General features: G+C 41.8%; 1 protein-coding gene and 1 long non-coding RNA gene across 2 annotated transcripts in view; both read left to right on the top strand.

Moving 5' to 3' along the window:
- The window catches only part of CRHBP (corticotropin releasing hormone binding protein), a 477,084-nt gene that overhangs the window by 72,381 nt on the left and 387,197 nt on the right, over positions 1-17,506 (top strand). The window lies entirely within an intron of this gene.
- On the top strand, positions 1,510-4,639 carry LOC136373734 (uncharacterized). The gene is made up of 2 exons (XR_010745715.1): positions 1,510-1,726; positions 4,600-4,639. It is a non-coding gene; the product is annotated as an uncharacterized lncRNA (long non-coding RNA).

The raw sequence follows: 17,506 nt of genomic DNA, 5'->3' as shown, positions 1-17,506 counted from the left end.
GTGCCTGGATCATCTTGTGCCCATCATTCTCCACTGACCTTGGTGTGTGCACTATTGTTCCTCTCACACATTTTCAATCTGCTACATCTGCACAATAACTTCTTCATTTTTAAATCTGTTATCCCAGAGACCTTACCACCATTTCTGATTGGCCCAGCCTTGGCCAGCAGTGGGTCCATCTCTGAGTCAGCTGCTTTGGCTTTGTCAGACATGGGGGGAAGCTTCTGACAGTTTCTCACAGAAGCCACCTCTCTGTTAGCTCCCCTGCTACCAAAATCTGTCTATGCAAACAATACAGTGTTGGTATAGAAGTTTATACAAATATACACATACCCGAACTCTACAAGCTAGGGGAGAAATTGTACTGAATCCCAGAATTATGCTGAGTTGGAAGGGACCCACAAGGATTATCAAGTCCAGTTCTTTAGTGAATGGTCCATATGGGGATCAAAGCTACAGCTTTGGCATTATTAGCACCATGCTCTAACAAACTGAGCTAATCTCATTTTCTGACTTAAAATGATTATGTCAGACTTTGCAGGAACATGATTCCAAGCTGAAAAAATGTGTTCTCCTTTTGCAACACCATCCTTCTGCCAAACTATGTGCGTTGCACTGCTGCAGTTAGCCAAGGAAGATCTTTCTATTGTCATTGATTTAGATCCCCTATGTTTGCTCACCTAAACAAAACATTTACTGGCTGTTTTTTATTCAGCATTTTGGGTGACAGCTGCAGTAATAGTTGGAGTTATCATAGTGCAAATTGCAGCAATGTTACAGGAGTCAGGATACTTGCTTATTTTGAAAACACTGCACTCTTTCTTTTTTCTCCACACACTTCTATTATATTCTATATCATGTTAAAAATAGTCTAGAGCCTTGAAATACTTTGAATATACTCTTGTAAGCTGTAGTGGTATGATTTTTTTCTACAGGCTTCATTTGGAGTGACTCAATTGACAGCAATGATTTTACAAAGTGTATTTTGGAATCCATAAGGCTCATTTGGAGTAAAAAATCCTTCTATGCAAAGTAAAGATAACAGTCTTCACTTCAGGCTTTCAGAATGATACTTTTCACCAGCTACTTAAGTTTTTGTTGATTATGTAAGAATTGGATATTATTTAATTGATGGTTGCATCTGTTTGTTTATTGGGGGTTTTTTAATGATGACACCTCTTTGAGTTCAATACAGTTACTTGGAATTTATGCTAGCATTAATAAAAACAAAAATATGTTCCTAGCCCTATATCCTCAGAATGCGAGACAGTAACCAAAGCCAAAACATGGCTGAGCACATTGATACATCACATTTTTATCATTGCAGTAAGTGCTCTCAAGTGTTGCAGAAATGCAAGAACTATAGTTTCCAGTTGTTGACTGCTTTAACTGCATGATGCTAACACTGTCATTTCAATGAAGTTTTCTTGCTTTATGATTTAATGTATAATTATAATTGTCATGCTCTCTTTACTCTCCGAGTCCCTAGCTTTTGCTGCACAGGATGGAATGTATTTAGCAGGCAAGCAACTGGATCAGATTTTCTGCCTTCAGTTTCCCTTTCCCCAGTCATGTCTCCTATTCACATCTCCTGGCCCACAGCAAAAATCTCATGCTGTTCCTTGGATGCATCTGTTTCATGACTGGGGTTCCCATGCTGTCTGGTCTGCACTCTCCATCAGCACACTTACAACCAGTGCTTGAACATGAGGCTGAAGAAGCTGCAGTAAGTGGTGGCAGCAATTGAATTAATGACTCTTTTATGATTTAAAATATAAGCACATCAGCTATCGACTATTTTGAAGTGATAGAATCAGAGGTTAATGAAATATTTTGGGTTGAAAACTATGTTAAATATCTAGTTCCACACCCTGCCATGGGCAAGGAAACCTACTAGACCAGGTTGCTCAAAGCCCCATCCAAACTGGCTTTGAACACTTCCAGGGATGGAGCATCCACAGCTTCCCTGAGCACCCTCTTCCAGTGCTTCAATGTGCTCACAGTAAATAATCCTTCCTGATATCTAATATAAACTATTCTCTTTCAGTTCAAAGCCATTCCCCCTTGTCCTGTAATTACATTCCATAATAAAAAACCCTCCCCATCTTTCCTGGAGGTCCTCTTTAGGTACTAGGAGGTTTCCCCATGACCTTCCCTTCTGCAAACTGAAAAACTCAAACTCTCTCATCTCAAACACTTCACATAAGAGAAGTGCTCCAGCTCTCTGGTCAGGTCTGTGGCCCTCCTCTGGATCTGCTCCAGCAGGTTCATGTCTTATGCTGGAGGCCTCTCCTCTCCAGCCTGCTGTGGCCTCTCAAGCAGTTGTGACACCACAAAGCTTTGTGTCATCATCCAGCCATCCTGCTGCTGGTGCAGCTGATCCCACTGTCTGTCCCTGGCAAAGAGGATGTAACACTGGCCTCAGTGCAGACCCCTGAGGAGCACCACTCGTCATCACTCCTCTGCACCCAGACTCCCAACCATTGGCCACAGCTCTTGGACCAGGAGCAATTCCTTATCCATGAGTGGTCCACCTGTCAAATCCAGGTCTCTCCACTGCAGAGTCAAGGGTGTGCGTGGAAGCATCAAATGCTTTGCACAGGTCCAGTTAGATGACATTCCCTTATCCACTGATGCTGTAAGCCCATTGCAGGAGGCTGCCAAATTTGTCAGGCATGATTTGCCTTTAATGAAGCCATTTTGACCATCATGTTGTCACTGACGTCTGTACAGTCAGTGAACAAGTTTCAGTGCCTTGATGCACAAAACCAAGGTTTGAAGGCTCTTATCAATGGATGGTCAGTGTCTTACTGTGCTGCAGTCATCCAGAAGAGGTGAAACTCCCAAGATCTTTGGACTATTAAAGTTTCCATAAGGCATTTGGCACTCATGGAAGAATTTGACCAATTTTCAACCTTGAGGACTGCAATTCCCATTGGATAAATTCCCTATGCCAAATTTTCCCTATGTTTTTCCTTGTGTTTCATGTCAAAAGTGATGATCCTGTAGCTATGCATCGGCATACAATTGCCTTGTTGCTGTAGGGCACTGACATTATCCAGGAGGGAGTGCAAAAGGTGGAGACCACTTTATTTCCAGCATGGCCACATTCTGATCAGAGTTATGTCACAGAGGAGCACACCCACACAATATCTCCCAGGAGCAGAAAATATTTCTGCAGTGACCTGACATGGCCTGTTAAAGGTTGCTGAGGTAGAGGCACCCTGAAGGTATGCAGAAGGTCTGCTATCATCAATCTGGTGGTTTTAGTAGTCCTTATAATTGCAGTCACTATTGAAAATTCAGCTGCCTGTTTGGCTGATGGTCAGAGGGACATGAGACCTGGGTTTTCTCAGGTTGGAAAAGTTATCCCAGCTGGTGGATGGGGTCCGCCGCTTGGGACCCAGAGAGCCGCAGCCACCCCAAAGGATGTCGTGCTAGAAACAGCTCCTTGAGGGATCAGGGCGCTCCTCAGCTGGACAGAGGGGCTTCTCAGCAGCGGGCAGAGCAGTGATTTTTCAGCTCAGTGATTTCAGCTTTCAGTGATTTCAGCTCAGTGCTCTCAGCTCATGCCCTTGTGAGTTTGCCCCTCTTTTAGCCGGCCGTGGTGAGAGAGAGAGAGGTCTCGTATGGAATTTCCGCAGGTGGTACTTTATTGAGAGGGTACCAGCGAAGGGGATCCAGGGACGAGGAACCTCTGCCGACCAGAGGAAACCCAGGGGTTTTTATAGGACACCAGGGTGGGAGGAAAAGGAGAAAAAAAGAGAAGAGTTCATGGACAAAGAGTTTGCAGGCATGGTGTTGAAGAGGATGATAACCAAATTTATGATGGAAGAAACTAGTATGAACGAGTCTTATGTGCAGTACAAGATGACTGGATTTGGAAAATTTTCCCCTTCCATGGGTAAGTGTCATGGAATCTCCAGGCAGAATGCACGTTTATTATAGCAAGTTTTCCCAACTGTCCCAGTGAGTTCTTGTTTTGTGCAAGGTTTTGATGTCAAGAAGACAGCCGGGGTAGACGTCCAGGAGCTTCTTCCAGCCCTTCTAACTGCTGAGTCCTTCAGATAACGTGTACAGGACCAACCTAGTAATGTTGTTGGATCACTTGATAGGGAGTCAATCAGGTTTCCAGCAGATCACTTGACCTCTTAAAATGCCCTCTGTCTTCAATTGTAAGTTATAGAACACTTGGATGTTTGGATGTGCTTTTTTTTACCATGCGTGCCATCGTGTTATTGGTACATCTCTCAAATTCAGGCATTTGCAAAAGCAAGAGAAACTTACTTTTCTGAACTTACTTTTCTAAACACTTTTTCAGTGTTAAATGAATTCACATGGTGCCACTGACCTTCATACTGTGCAACCTTTACATCTTGATGGAGTTGGACTCCCTGATTTGCATTTCATTTCAGAGTATTCTGTGAGACTAAGTGGAACTTACTAGGAAATTGATTTTTTTCTAAATTATTTTTCTAATTTATGTCTCTTGTTCATGTTTTCCATTTCATCTCTGATTTCATAGATCTCTGTGTTCTTAGTCTCAATTTTTCCTGCTGAGAAGTGCTGACTGCTGTGTAGCATATGTTTTTCTTGTAGAAACACAGCTATAATAGTAAAGAAAAAGAAAAAATAAAAAGACTATCTTCATATTAATCAGGAAAGAACGTGTCCCCAGCAGCTTCTGTTCAATCTGAGCCCAACATGGAGGATGATATAACAACTTGCAGTACTGATTTAAGTGCCATGTCTGTTACTGAGAAATGAAAACCTGATAAGTGAGCTTTTGTCAAGTCCTGTTTGCACATCTAAAAGCTCAAAGGCCTTTTTAATGTATAGATGTAGATTAAGATGTAAGTCAGCACAGATTCAACCATGCAGTTTTACACCACTTATTGTGGTTTTGCACCAAGGAGTCTCCTTCATAATGACAGTCTTACCTCTAGCTATGTAGGACTACAATTCGTGGAAGTGTGGATTGGCACATGTGAACATGGCTAAGCAATCCTCAGCAGGCCAAAAGCTCTGGAGCATGGTTTTCTTTAAGGCTGCCTCATTCTCCAGATCTGCACTGCTCAGTTTTGATGATTTAGCCTCCCAAGATTATTCAGTGTGAACAAATTGAACAAATGTACCTTCTAATAAAGGGCTCATGTTGCTGAGGTCCTGCAAGAACCTAATGCCTCTTCAGACTGCTTTCAGAAAATTCAGAGGAAGTGAATTCCAAGCAAGGGATTTGCACCTATGGTAGCCTCGTGTCTGTTATACCTACAAGTCCTGAGAGCAGGTCTTGTCTTCACATAATTGAGGTGGGCTAATTAAAGTACTGTAAGCCTAAATGCAGTCTTTGCCTTGGGCTCAATGGCTTATTTCAGCATAAGCCTGTGCTTCTCTGACCCAAACATGTTGAAAATACTGGGTTTAAACTAAAGGAGGACTGATTTTTGCTGACTTCTGCACTGAAAAAACTACAAGGTTTAAATCACTTATTTGAAAGAAGACACCACAGCTCTCCATGCAATCAAGCTTTTAAGCTTCAATTTGTTTGTGTGATGTACAGACCAGACAATACAAAGGGCATCCTTATTCTCCCACCAGCTCTGATCCACACATCTCTCTCTTCACTTGTTGTTCTCTGCTGGATCCATGAGGTCATCTCAGTTTGACTGTTCATTTGTGACTGCAATAATAATTTTTAGAAGATGAATCGTGGTGAGAATCCCTGTACTAATACCATTAACAGCATGGTGAAAGACAGGCTGCTCGCCTCACCAGGGCAGAAAGTAGACTCTGTTACTGGTGTTTTCCTTACCTGGGACTGATTTCAGCCTCAAGTCTATTTGCCATTGTGACATGCCAACATGCCATCAGATTTCCAAAATAGTCAGAGGAAGGATTTATACTTACAGCTGCACTGATGAGTACCCCTTCTGATTCCCCTCCCCCAGCTCATCAACATGCATGTCTTCCCTTATTAGTGTTCATCATTATGTGAACAGCTGGTAACTGTTCTGTTTTTCTTCTCATCAAAAAGAGGGCTTCACAGCCATGAGGAAAATTAGTATTAGGTACAAGCAATTTTTAATACTGACTCCAGATCCATTAATTTCTTCATTATTGTTCTCATCATCATCATGGCCAGGGTGGGCAGGTAGACTGTGGGCCTGATTCTCATCTCACTGGGAGTAGTGTAAAGGGAGAGAAGGTCTTTCAAAGGCAGCAGGCTTACACCAATACAAACTGGGTAACTGCAGATCAGGGTCTGCCTCTCAATACGTTTTTCATGGCTGCCTTTAAAATATGAGTATAATTTCTCTTCCAAATCCATTTTAACTGTAATTAACTGTAATGAAGGGGTTTTTTTCTCTGCTTGTATTTCTTGAATGCATGCTCCACCAAAGATTTTAAATGACCCCTCTGCTATATACCTTATAATCAAGGTCTAAATTATTTTTCTCTTGTATTTAAGAAGATGGGAGACTATAAGATAATTGGTAACTAGACACATTTGCTGGGGTTCTCTCTTTGATTTTTCTCTCAGTAGGTGACTGGTTAAGAAGAAATATACATTTTCAGAGGACCTGTGTTCGGGACTCTGATCAAGGACAGATCAAAATATTTTGTGAGCTGTCTGAAATACTCCAGCATTCAGATCTCTATACTCCAGGATGCTGACCATTTCAGAGTGATATTTTGCCCTGGATTTTTAAATTAGGAGGGTTATTGTCTTCCACGCTTCTCATCCAGCGTGTTATCTTCCATTTTCTCTTCTCAGTCCATAAGCCTGAGAACACAGTTGTTTTTCATGGGAATCCAAGCAATATATGCATGGGTTGTGAGTTTTTTTGTAGGAAACTTTGTTAGGTAAGCTATAGTAGATGTAAGAGGGTTTAAGAGCTGGACTTCTGTCTGACAGCACTAGTTCAAATCTGTCTAACTACAAGGGCCTTTACTATGGCAAAGTCTTCAGGAATAATGTCTGGTAGATCTAGAAATGTGGTAGATACATGAGATTTCTATAGGAAAAAGATGGGTTTTTTTAAAAAAAGTCTCAGACTTTTTTTTTTTTCTTTTAATATAGTTTTTAAGTTCAAGTGGGCTTGAAACACCACACAGCCACTCTCTCAAGCCCCCCTCTCTTCCCATCTGACCCCAGTGGAATGGAGAGAAGAACTGAAACAAAACTTGTATGTTGAGATACGATCAGTTTAATAATTGAAAGTAAAGTAACACACAATAGTAGTAGTAGTAGTAGTAGTAATAATAATAATAATAATAATAATAATAATAATAATAATAATAGTATTAAGAAGGAAAAAACCCAAGTGTTGCACCCTGCAATTGCTCAACACCCAATCACCAATGTCACATCACCCTTCCCAAACCCAGACTGGCCCCTGCTCTGAGTATCTCTCCCAGTTTACAAACTGGACCTTCAGTGATGTGGAGTACCCCTTTGGGCACTTTGGGTTGCCTGTCCCAGCTGTGCTTCCTCCCAGTTTGTTTTTTAATCTCTTCATTGGCGTAGCAGGAGGCAAGGGAGAAAAAAGCTTGGCTTAGGATAAACAGGACTCATCAAAAAGCAAAAACATCAGTGTGTTATCAAAACCATTCTCGTTTGGAATCCAAAACACAGCACTGTCAGAGCTACTGAGAAGAAAATAACTCTACTCTGGCTGAAACCAGGACAAACAGTAAACTACTTTTACACTTCTTGAACATTGAATCCAACTGATTGTAGATCAAATAATTGCAGAAAAGAGCAAACTTGAAACATATTCTGTACCTATGTAAAAATATGTACCTGTGTAAAATTAAGTTTAAATTTTTCCTGAAATATATGGAATTGTAAAGCTGTGGTGTCTGAACACTACAGATTAGATCACTCTCCACTATTTTTCCAGGTTAAATACAAGTGCAAAAGGGAACAGCCTTGCATTCAAGGCAAATAAATTCAGTATGTTCTGCAATTAAGTTAAAATGTACTTTGATACCGCCCATATATTGGTAAGTAGTTCAAAATTGACTTCTGTTCCCTCCGTATCTCCCTCCCAGTATTGTTATACTGTCTCATTATTTTTCATTTGATTCTTATCTCACATTCCAAAGAAAAGTAGTTTAAAACAAATTGGTAGAAGAGTTTTAAATGAACAGAAGTTTCTAACAGTCTGATGACATGAAAATTAAAGAAACGCTGGGAGCACAATGCAAAAGGATGAATAATTAAATTGGTTTTGAATGTTGAGTTGTTCCTCTGTCTTCCAATGAAAACATGCATACAGTGATCAATTGTCCAGACAAAGGCAGTGGGACACTACGTTCTGCTTTCTTCCCCTTCTGGGATCGCGTTTTCAGTTCTGGACCTGTTCATTCTCGGGCACTAGGGGGTGCTCAGATAGCAGTATTACTGGGAATTTGTAAACCATCCTTTCAGGGGTTTGGGGCTTTCATGCAGCTAGCCATGCCTTTAATTCTCATGTTCCTATTTGTTTTGGCTGGTTTGTTTATTTGCTTGTTTGTTTTCTCTGTGTCCCTTTGTTTAGAGCTTCTGCAAGGTGTGGGGTTCTTACTGAATGAGTTGAGTCTTCATCATCTTGTTGTTATTTTAATTTTTAATGATCAGCACAGCACAAATACTCTTGCCACATTGCTCCTCCTATGGCCAGACATGCCTTACTACTCTGCAAATGTGAAACCAGCATTAAGCAACAGCTTCCAGGTGATTAAAATAAATGTGATAGAATCCAGGAATTCAGGACCACTGAATTTCTTACCACTGCAGTGTAAGCAAACATGTAGTACATGGCTCACTCCCTTCTCTGTCTCCTTCTGAGAAATAAGCATATATGGCTTTTCCAAATTTACCAACTTTCATTTGTCATGCGAGTAGACATTCCATGTCCTAAAACTATTCACTCTGTCACCTGTACTAAAAAGCCTAAGCAAATGCACAGGACTTGCATAAGCCTCATGCATGCTGAGTGTTGCCTCTCTTCAGGAATTACATTTCACTGTGCTGTGTAATGTCATCCTGTGTTAACAACCTCCACCGTGTGGGAGCCTTTGTGATCTTCAAAAACTCTTGTGTGTTGACTCTTCTGTGCTCTCCAGGGACAAAGATAGGAAATTTTACATAATCAGGATGTCTGAACAGTTAGCAACCAGCCTTGAAGATTAACTAGGCTTTGGCAGTAATACAATAATCTGTGGAACACCACATACATAGACAGTGCCAACAAAACCCAAACAACAATTATTTTTATTCCCCATCTCTGCTTCAGTGTACAAAATAGGCCAAGAAACTCTAAAGAACCGTTATTTAATTAAAGATAGGTTTGAGACATTATACGTCAAAAAACCCCAAACCAAAACTGAGCTCACCTGTTAGGGGACTCCTGGAATGAATGAACTGGAAGGAAAGAGAGCACCCAAAGGACAAGAAAAAAAGTATGTATGACTGTAGGCTATTGGCAATTTTCAAAGATAGGTGAGGAAAAGGAGATAAAGTCTCTATAGAAAAAGTGTTCCAGAAAAGTGCCTGACCACCTGTGGATACAGAATTGAGTGCCTTTGCTTTATACAGCTCTGCAGGCATATTGTGGATGAAATTGTTCCAGAGTAAGCCAGAATTTTTAGTTACCTGGGTTAGCATGTAATTTTTCATGGACAAAGACAAGGAGTTTTCTTAGAGTTTCAATGAATTCACTCCTTTTGAGAACAAATTGTTACTCTGATTTTTTTTCATTGTCCTGTGTAGAAAAATTTCTTCAGGGAGGTTTTGTTGACCTTCTGCTGAACAAATGTATCTGTGTAATTGTAGTCTTCTTAAGTACTAACTGATGCTAAACTACTTCTTGTACAAAGGAAAATGAGAAAGTCATCTGTCTGCCTTCAGTATTTTTGATCAGTATTATATCAGAGTCATGTGAGTAAAAGAGCAGCAGAGCTGTAGATAATGATCTTGCAATGGGCAGAAGTATGGTATGCTGCAATTAGATTAATTTTATTTTGATCATCCTACTGCTCTGGGTCATAAGACAGGATGAACATGTAATGATGGTCACAGATAGGAGAAAGCAGAACTGCTTGGGGATAATTTTTCTCTGTTGGTTTTGTTTGATGATTTCTTTTTTCCAGTTGTTCTTTTTTGTATTTAAAATCGTACTTCTGATTGTGTTCAATCAACTGGAAATCATGATTGCCCTGTGAGTGAATGGTCACTGTCACTATTGACTCTTCCAGCAATATGCAGGACTCAGATAGATGGGAATATCATCAGCCTTTAAAAGAACTGTTTGATGGATTAGCAAGAAAGCATAAAGCAGAAAGCTGATTTAAGGGGTCACCACTTAATTAAAGGAAAATTAGTTAGAGGAAAAAAAACCCAGCATAATACAAAATCATGGAGATGAGAGAAAGATGGTGTGAGAAGGCAGTAATTTTATAAACTAATATTGGTGAGAAAAAGATTTTTTTTTTTGTAATAGATAGCCAAGTTGTGACCCTATAGACAGGTGGGGCAAGAAGGCAAAAACTGCAAGAAAGAAAGTGCTTCCAGAAGTGGAAAAAGATACAGGGAAGGGTGGAGCAATTAGATGAAATTGGAAGTTTGAAAGGAAACTGAGGCAGGGTAATCTCTGCAAAAGAAAATTTTCATAAAAAAAATATAGCTACTGTTATAAGCCTAAGGCAGCAGGATTTTTTTTACTGGGGTTTCTGTCCTTTTTTAGCCGAAGTTGTGGCATTTTTTAGTATGTGAAATAATCCACTATGGAAAAAAATCATAATCCCTCTCATACAATGCACTGAGAAACCCATTATGACGTTTTAAAGGTCAGATTTTAAAATGGATTTGCATTTGATTTATTGATACAAGCCTGTAAACATTGCACACAGGGATTTGCAGCTGCAAATAAAGAATATTTTACCCACCTGACTTGTGGATGAAAATGGTCTGGGTCAGCAAACAAGTTGCAAGGAGTTGTATATTGTTGCAAATGGTCTTGCTTCCCTAGGTTTTCCTAGGAGGTGTTTTCCAGAAATAGGTAGGACTGCCCTCTGACCTGTGATCTCATGTGTTTATTCTGTTACCAGAAATACGCTGGGGAAGAATGGTGACTTTCATACCGTGTTTCCTTGCAGCAGAAGTTGTCATTCAACTGAGTAGTACCTTTGCCTTTGTCTGTGAGTTCTGTGAGGAGTGCTTTTCTTCTGTGGATCCCGCAGTCTATGTGGTGTGAATTTCCAGCCTAGGGGGCCAGTGAGGAATCAGCCAGTCTCCTAAAGGGGCACACATTCAGCTGCTGTAAGCACAAAAGGCACTACACAGCCATGCAGAGCACACACAGCAACGCAGCGCAATGGCAAAGAAGGTGGCAGGACCTGGTTACCACTTTCCCAGCAATCCTCCCATACCCTTGTGGAGTCTACAGGCTGGATGAACTGCAGACTGCCTCCGGACAGGGAGGTCTTGGCTTGGCACGTACCGTGTTGCCACTTTGTGAGTAAAACTATTGGTATGCAGCATGCAGTTCAGTGGCTCTACGCCCCAGGTTTATGAAATTTCAGGCTGCCTTCAGGACTGAGGCAGAAAGGGGTAACTGCACCTCCTTGTTGCTGCCCCTTAGAGCATTATGCCTTGAACACACCACGGCTTTTTACACTCTAATTTGCCATGTGCAAAGGACTTCTGTGCCTTTAGTGCAAGGTGTGGTTTTAGCACATCTACCACAGCTGGGAAGAAGGTAGTGAAGACACTACTTGGATGCTTCTTGGAGGACAACACAAATCATCTTAATTGCTTGCAGAAATAAGCAGATTGCACCTGTTGTACTTAAAGACAGGACTGTGCAGCTCAGAGAGAAATGTGTAGTTCTGCCACCACCAGATCCTTCACAAAATGGTATGTTTTATTATGCTCTTTATATATAGATATATATTTTAAAGTGTTGCTGCTTTTTAATTCCTCCTCTGGAAATTGTTTTTCTCCAAGCCTGACATAACTGCAACTAATTTGTAGATACCTTGAGACTAGTGTATGTGAAGGATATGCAATTTTAATGTTACATGAAGGAGAATGGTTTGTGACTTTTTTTTCTGCCAGCTACTGGACCTAAGGAACTTTCACTGTATTTCTAAGATTAAATCACTTTAGTCATTCCTAGAGTAACTCACTCTTGTATGTGCAACACTAGTTCATCTATATGTATAATAGAAAGCAAAAATGCCAAAAAGAGGGTCAGGCTTCTTAAACTGATTCTATCTGTAGAAAGCCATGACTTGCACATCTGTATACACTCTTTTTTGGTGCAATTACATTAGACATTGTAACATGCAACAGAAAGGATTCTTTCTGCTGTATGTGTCTCATTAATTGTTCAGGACTGATTGTGTTTGTGCACGTTTGTTGCATTATTGCAAAGAGATGAAAAAATTGGATTATTTCCGTACAATGAGCTGGGTATTGTTTCCTTAAGCAATAACATTGGAGAGTTTTCAAATGCACCTGTTAAAATATTTGTATTCTAGCAGGTGCAGAAGCATTCATTTGTAAACATTGTATTAAGACACATTTTGCACAGGTATATTGTCTTTTGTCCCAGGACTGATGAGTTTTTAAAATGTCAGTGACTCACGTGAAGTTTGTATTCGTCACAGTTACCTTGGCATGAGCCCTGTGCCTGTCCACCCATGCATGGGTGTCACACAAGTCTGTGATGTAATAATCACCTTTGACAAAGATTGCTTACAACACAGTCCTGCCGTGGAGTGCTCTAAAATAGTGAATTCATGTTTGTGTGTTTGAAGCGTTACCCTGAGAGATTACAGGCACAGAATGATTCATGCTGCTTCCTTCCTTTGTGCCCCAGCCAAGTAACAGGATTCTGCCAAGTATTTGTAGCTCTTGAAAGCCATGTTCATGTCTTTCCAGGATGGAAGATATCCTCAGCAAGTACGCAGCCTGCCAAAATGCAAAGAAGAATTTCCCTACAATGGCTAAGATGAATACTCCTAATACTGTTTTATAGCAAAATTTATGTCAGTGAATACTCAATGGCAAATTCCCAAAGCTATTAGTTACTGTTCATTTCTGGGAGACAGCAAAAAGTACAGAGAACTTTGCTTGAGAGAATATTTTTATTTTACATATGAGTTTGCTCTGCAAATTCTTATTTTTTGAAGAATGCAGAGGAATTACAGAGTTCCTTTAAAGTTTCCCGGTTACAGACTGTCTCCTTCCTTTGATTCTACTAGTGGGACAGCTTACTACAGAACCAGTACACCACATGATTTACCAATGATGCATGATGATAGAAAAAACATCTTCATGCTGACCAAAGGACCTGTCCTTACGTATCTTTAATGTACCTGAGAGTGAGAAAAATCTCGTCTGAAATATGTGGTGAAATGATCCCTATTCTAGACAAAAATACCTTAGAATACTTAATTCACCTAGTCTTGCCCTTTGAACTGGAGATTCTGCTATCTGTAGTTCCTCCTCAGTGTTGTGTAGTGTTCTCTCCTAAGTTGTACTAAATCTAGAGAAAAGTAATATCCCACATTAATATTTGCCTTCTGTGATGTTTATGGCTTTCTAGGTAGTTTATGAATTTTGCTGTGCTCTTTATATACTATTTTTATATTTAATTACCTTTCTTTTACTTTATAAGAACACAAAATAATGCCATCCAACCACATGTACAACAATAAATAGATTGTCTATCAACCAGTGAACAACTCCAAGGCAAGACAAGAAGCTACTGTATATATCAACTGATGCCATTTATAACATCAGCTGATATGTATTTAAAATATTATGACACTGACTGCATACAAAGATTACACTGTGAAAGTTTAACTATGGCAAATTAAATAATTGATACATTCTGAAGCCTATAGATAAGAGGATTAGTGAAGTATCCTGCAGCCTTTCACTCATGTTAGCAGTCCTATCAAAGTCAAATGCTATCAGGACAATCTGAAGTCTGCTGAAACTCTTTAAACTGACACCTCTCACTCTGAAGTGACCAGCAATTCCATTTCATCCCCTGTGGTTCTGAAGTCCAAGTTTCAGAAGAGAGACTGGGAGTGCCCAAGAACAGGCACCTAAAAAGCAGCATAAAGCCCACAGCTTCGTCACCTTTACCTTTTATATAAAATGACAGTGAATTGTCCAGGAATGTAAACCTATAACTATTGTTGCTATTTTTAACATTAGTATTATTACTACTACTGAATTACATTTGTTCTCTGAAAAAAATGGTTTCTTCTTAGCCACAAGCAATAGTTTTCTGAGTATACATTACATGATAAATCTCTGTCAGGTAGTGTCCTGTTCATCCAGCTGTGCTCTACTAAGCAATATTGTTAGATAATTGCTTACTTCAGCTCCTAACATCAGCCCTTAATGATTTTCTTTTGTTTGTTCTTGTGATGGTCTGAAAACCTGAGGAGAGATTAAATTAAAGTTGGTATATAAGGGCTACGTTAAAAAAAAAAAAAAAAAAAAAAAAAAAAGAGAATTTCGGGGAAAGGACTGTAAGAAAACTACTACAAAATGTCAGTGTTGCTGTATCCAAAACTTAGTTTTGGGGGCACTTTTGAGCCCCTGTGTCCAGATGTGCACCCTGCCTTTATTTCCATGGCTGGGTAAGAGACTTCTGGTTTTTTATTGCAAAGACAGCATGGCTGCAGAGAATGGCAAGAGTAATTAATTTGTCCCTAATTTGTCCACCTGGAGAAGCAGAGTACCAGAGCAGACTGTGATGCTTTCTTCTCTGACAATTATTGGGAGTAACTGGGCAAAGCTGATTCTGAGATTTCCTGTTGGCTGACTGGGACCTGGCACTTGTGCAGAGGTTCTGAAGAAAAAAGGTACCTCCCCTGAGACCACATCAGGGCTGCAGTCCCAGGTATCCAAGAAAATGGCTGTGTGCAGCTGAGGCTGTAGCTGACCTCCCACCCAGCTCATCCATGCAGGACCAGGGCCTTTGAGAGAGTGTCAAGGTCACTCTGTCACATGAGCTCCCAGATAACAGCTCTTGAAGATGAATGGCCACAAAAAGGGGGATGTTCTGACCTGCTTTTGAGGACATTTCAATATGTGCACTGTCTAGCATTTCTGGTGAGCTCAAGGATTGTATTTGCTGACTGTGTGTCTTTTCCCCTAGAAATAGTGCAGATCTTAGCCTTAATCTGACATAACTTGCTGATTAATGGTGGTTCTGCTTCTCCTGTCTAGGTCTAATTCTCTGCGCAAGGTTTAATGCGTTGGGTTTATTTTATGTCATAGTTGGTGGGTGTTTTGGTGGTTTTGTTTAGACACTTGCTGTGAGTTGACCACTACTTGTCCCAAAGTTCTCAGTCATCTTTGATATTGCTCTGCTTTTGTGACGTTCACACGCTCTCTACTGCCTTGTGCGGAAGCCTTTGATTTTTTTGGGGGGTAGGGATTGTTTTTTTCTGGTGTTGTCTGAGTATCTTACAGAATTCCTTCATTGAGGCCTTGTGTACCTTTACAAAGCATGGACAATATTAATGATCTTTGCAGAAATAGCAATACTTCAAAAGGAAAAACAGACATTAGTTGTTTTTAAGGCATGGGGGAAGAGTAATAGAGTGAGAGAGTCAAGTCAAGCCTAAAGATGTCATTCCCAGGATGATGCTTTCCACCTACCTCAGAATTGCTGTATACTGAAATATCTCAAGATACAAGTCTACCAAGATTAAAATAGGCTGTTTGAAGTATGTTTCCAGTCCCACCTCTGGCAGTTTGGATTTGCTCCAGATCATGGTTACTCTACTCTTTCTCAGCTCCAGGCAATTTGTGTCACTTCTCGAGTGTGAGGGTGGGTTTTACTGAGGAATCCTGAAAAGCAACGAGCTGTCAGGTCTGCATGTGGATTTACAGCTCTCTCTCCAAGGCTGTGTAACTCTTAGTCATATGAACCGCGCTAGGCTCGGATCACTTGGTTTGCCGTGCTTTCCTGGGGCGCTTTACCCCATTACTAAATATTTCCGATCAGGGCGAACAGTGATCAATCAGTACAGCGCAGGGGCCAGAGGGGATGTCCGTGGGGCAGGGTAACTCGGGGAAGTCTTTTTGCGCTCCTTCCCCACGGGAGGCTGGGAGGCGAAATTCATCTTCCTGGAGCGCTTCCAGCGGAGCGGAGCCGGGCGCGGGGCGGCGGCGGCTCCGGGGGAGGGCCGGCCCCGAGGAAGGTGGTGGCGGCCGCCGTGCCCGCCCTGCTCACCTGGGCAGCGGCGCCAGCGCTCCGGCGCCGCTCCCTTCCGCTCCTTGGAGGATGAACGGCCCGGGGAGGAAGGTAAGGGGAAGCCGGGAGGGTCAGGAGGTGGCGGGGCGACGCCAGGGGCTGCCCCCTGTTCCAGGGCGCTAGAAGCCAGGAGACGACGGCGTCGGATGCGGACACTTCCAGGGCGTTCCTCCGCTCCCGTCGGCGGGGCTGGAGGAGATGTGTCCCACCGCCGGTGCCGCCGCGGCGTCTGCCCGGCCCCGCTCAGCGCGGCTCGGCTTCGCCGGGAGCTGTGCTCAGCAGCGCCCGGAGCCCCAAGGCTCCGAAGCCAAGGAGTCAACTTTTCCGGTGGTGCCGTGACCGCCCGAGAGGGATTTTCTGTGCAGATATTTTGGAGAGGAATAAATCAAGAGAGGAAAGTTCTGTTGTTAAAGTAATAACGAGCAAAGAACAAGCTGCTTGTCAGGAAACGACCACCGAGGTGCTGCTTGGGGGGACTGCTCAGTGCTGTCAGGAGAGCTGCAGTTGCATTTCTTGACTTTGGCTTGCCTTTGGGTTGGCTTCACAGCACTCAGAAGGGTTTGCTCGAGAGCAGCAGCCTAAGCCTTAGAAATGTGGTGTGATCAGTGTTGTTCTAGAGAATTTGCTCATACCTAGAAGAGTATGGCTGCTGTCCTGCCAGAAGTTAAGGTCCTCGGGTAAATGCTATTGCTACTGCTAGGAGATGAAGACTGTTGTTGTTATGTGTTACTATATGTTACTCTTTCTTTTCAAAACGGTGTATAAAGGTTCGTTGTTTCTCGCAACATAAAGATGATAGTAAGGACAGTACCGTTTTGGCCCATTCTAAGGAGAATGACTGCAGGTGTCCATCCCCAGGAGGGAATCTGCATCCCTGGGGCAGCTCATCACCTTTCAGCAGTTATTAGGAGCAAAATGCCAGGACTGCACCTTCTCCTACACCTAGGGAGGGAGAAACTACTGCTGGCAGAGAGGGCAGGAACCGATGCACTTCCTTGCTCATACACAAAGTGGCTGAGAAGGTAGAGAGTGAAGGAAAGCCACTTGGCCCTCTGTGCACTCTCTGAACAGTTTGTGCCTGGCGACTTATGCAGTGCCCAGGGCTGCTAGTAAAAAGGAAACCAGACTGAGTTTCCTCTTCAGCTTTGCTCCCTTGAAACAGTCTTCTTCCCTATTTGCAATAATGTAAAGTATTGTATGAACTTCTGGGCAAAACTGAACTAAGTGGCATT

The sequence above is a fragment of the Sylvia atricapilla genome, chromosome Z (genome assembly GCF_009819655.1).
Source record: "Sylvia atricapilla isolate bSylAtr1 chromosome Z, bSylAtr1.pri, whole genome shotgun sequence".
Taxonomy (NCBI): domain Eukaryota; kingdom Metazoa; phylum Chordata; class Aves; order Passeriformes; family Sylviidae; genus Sylvia; species Sylvia atricapilla.
This window is presented reverse-complemented; position numbering and strand designations above follow the sequence as displayed.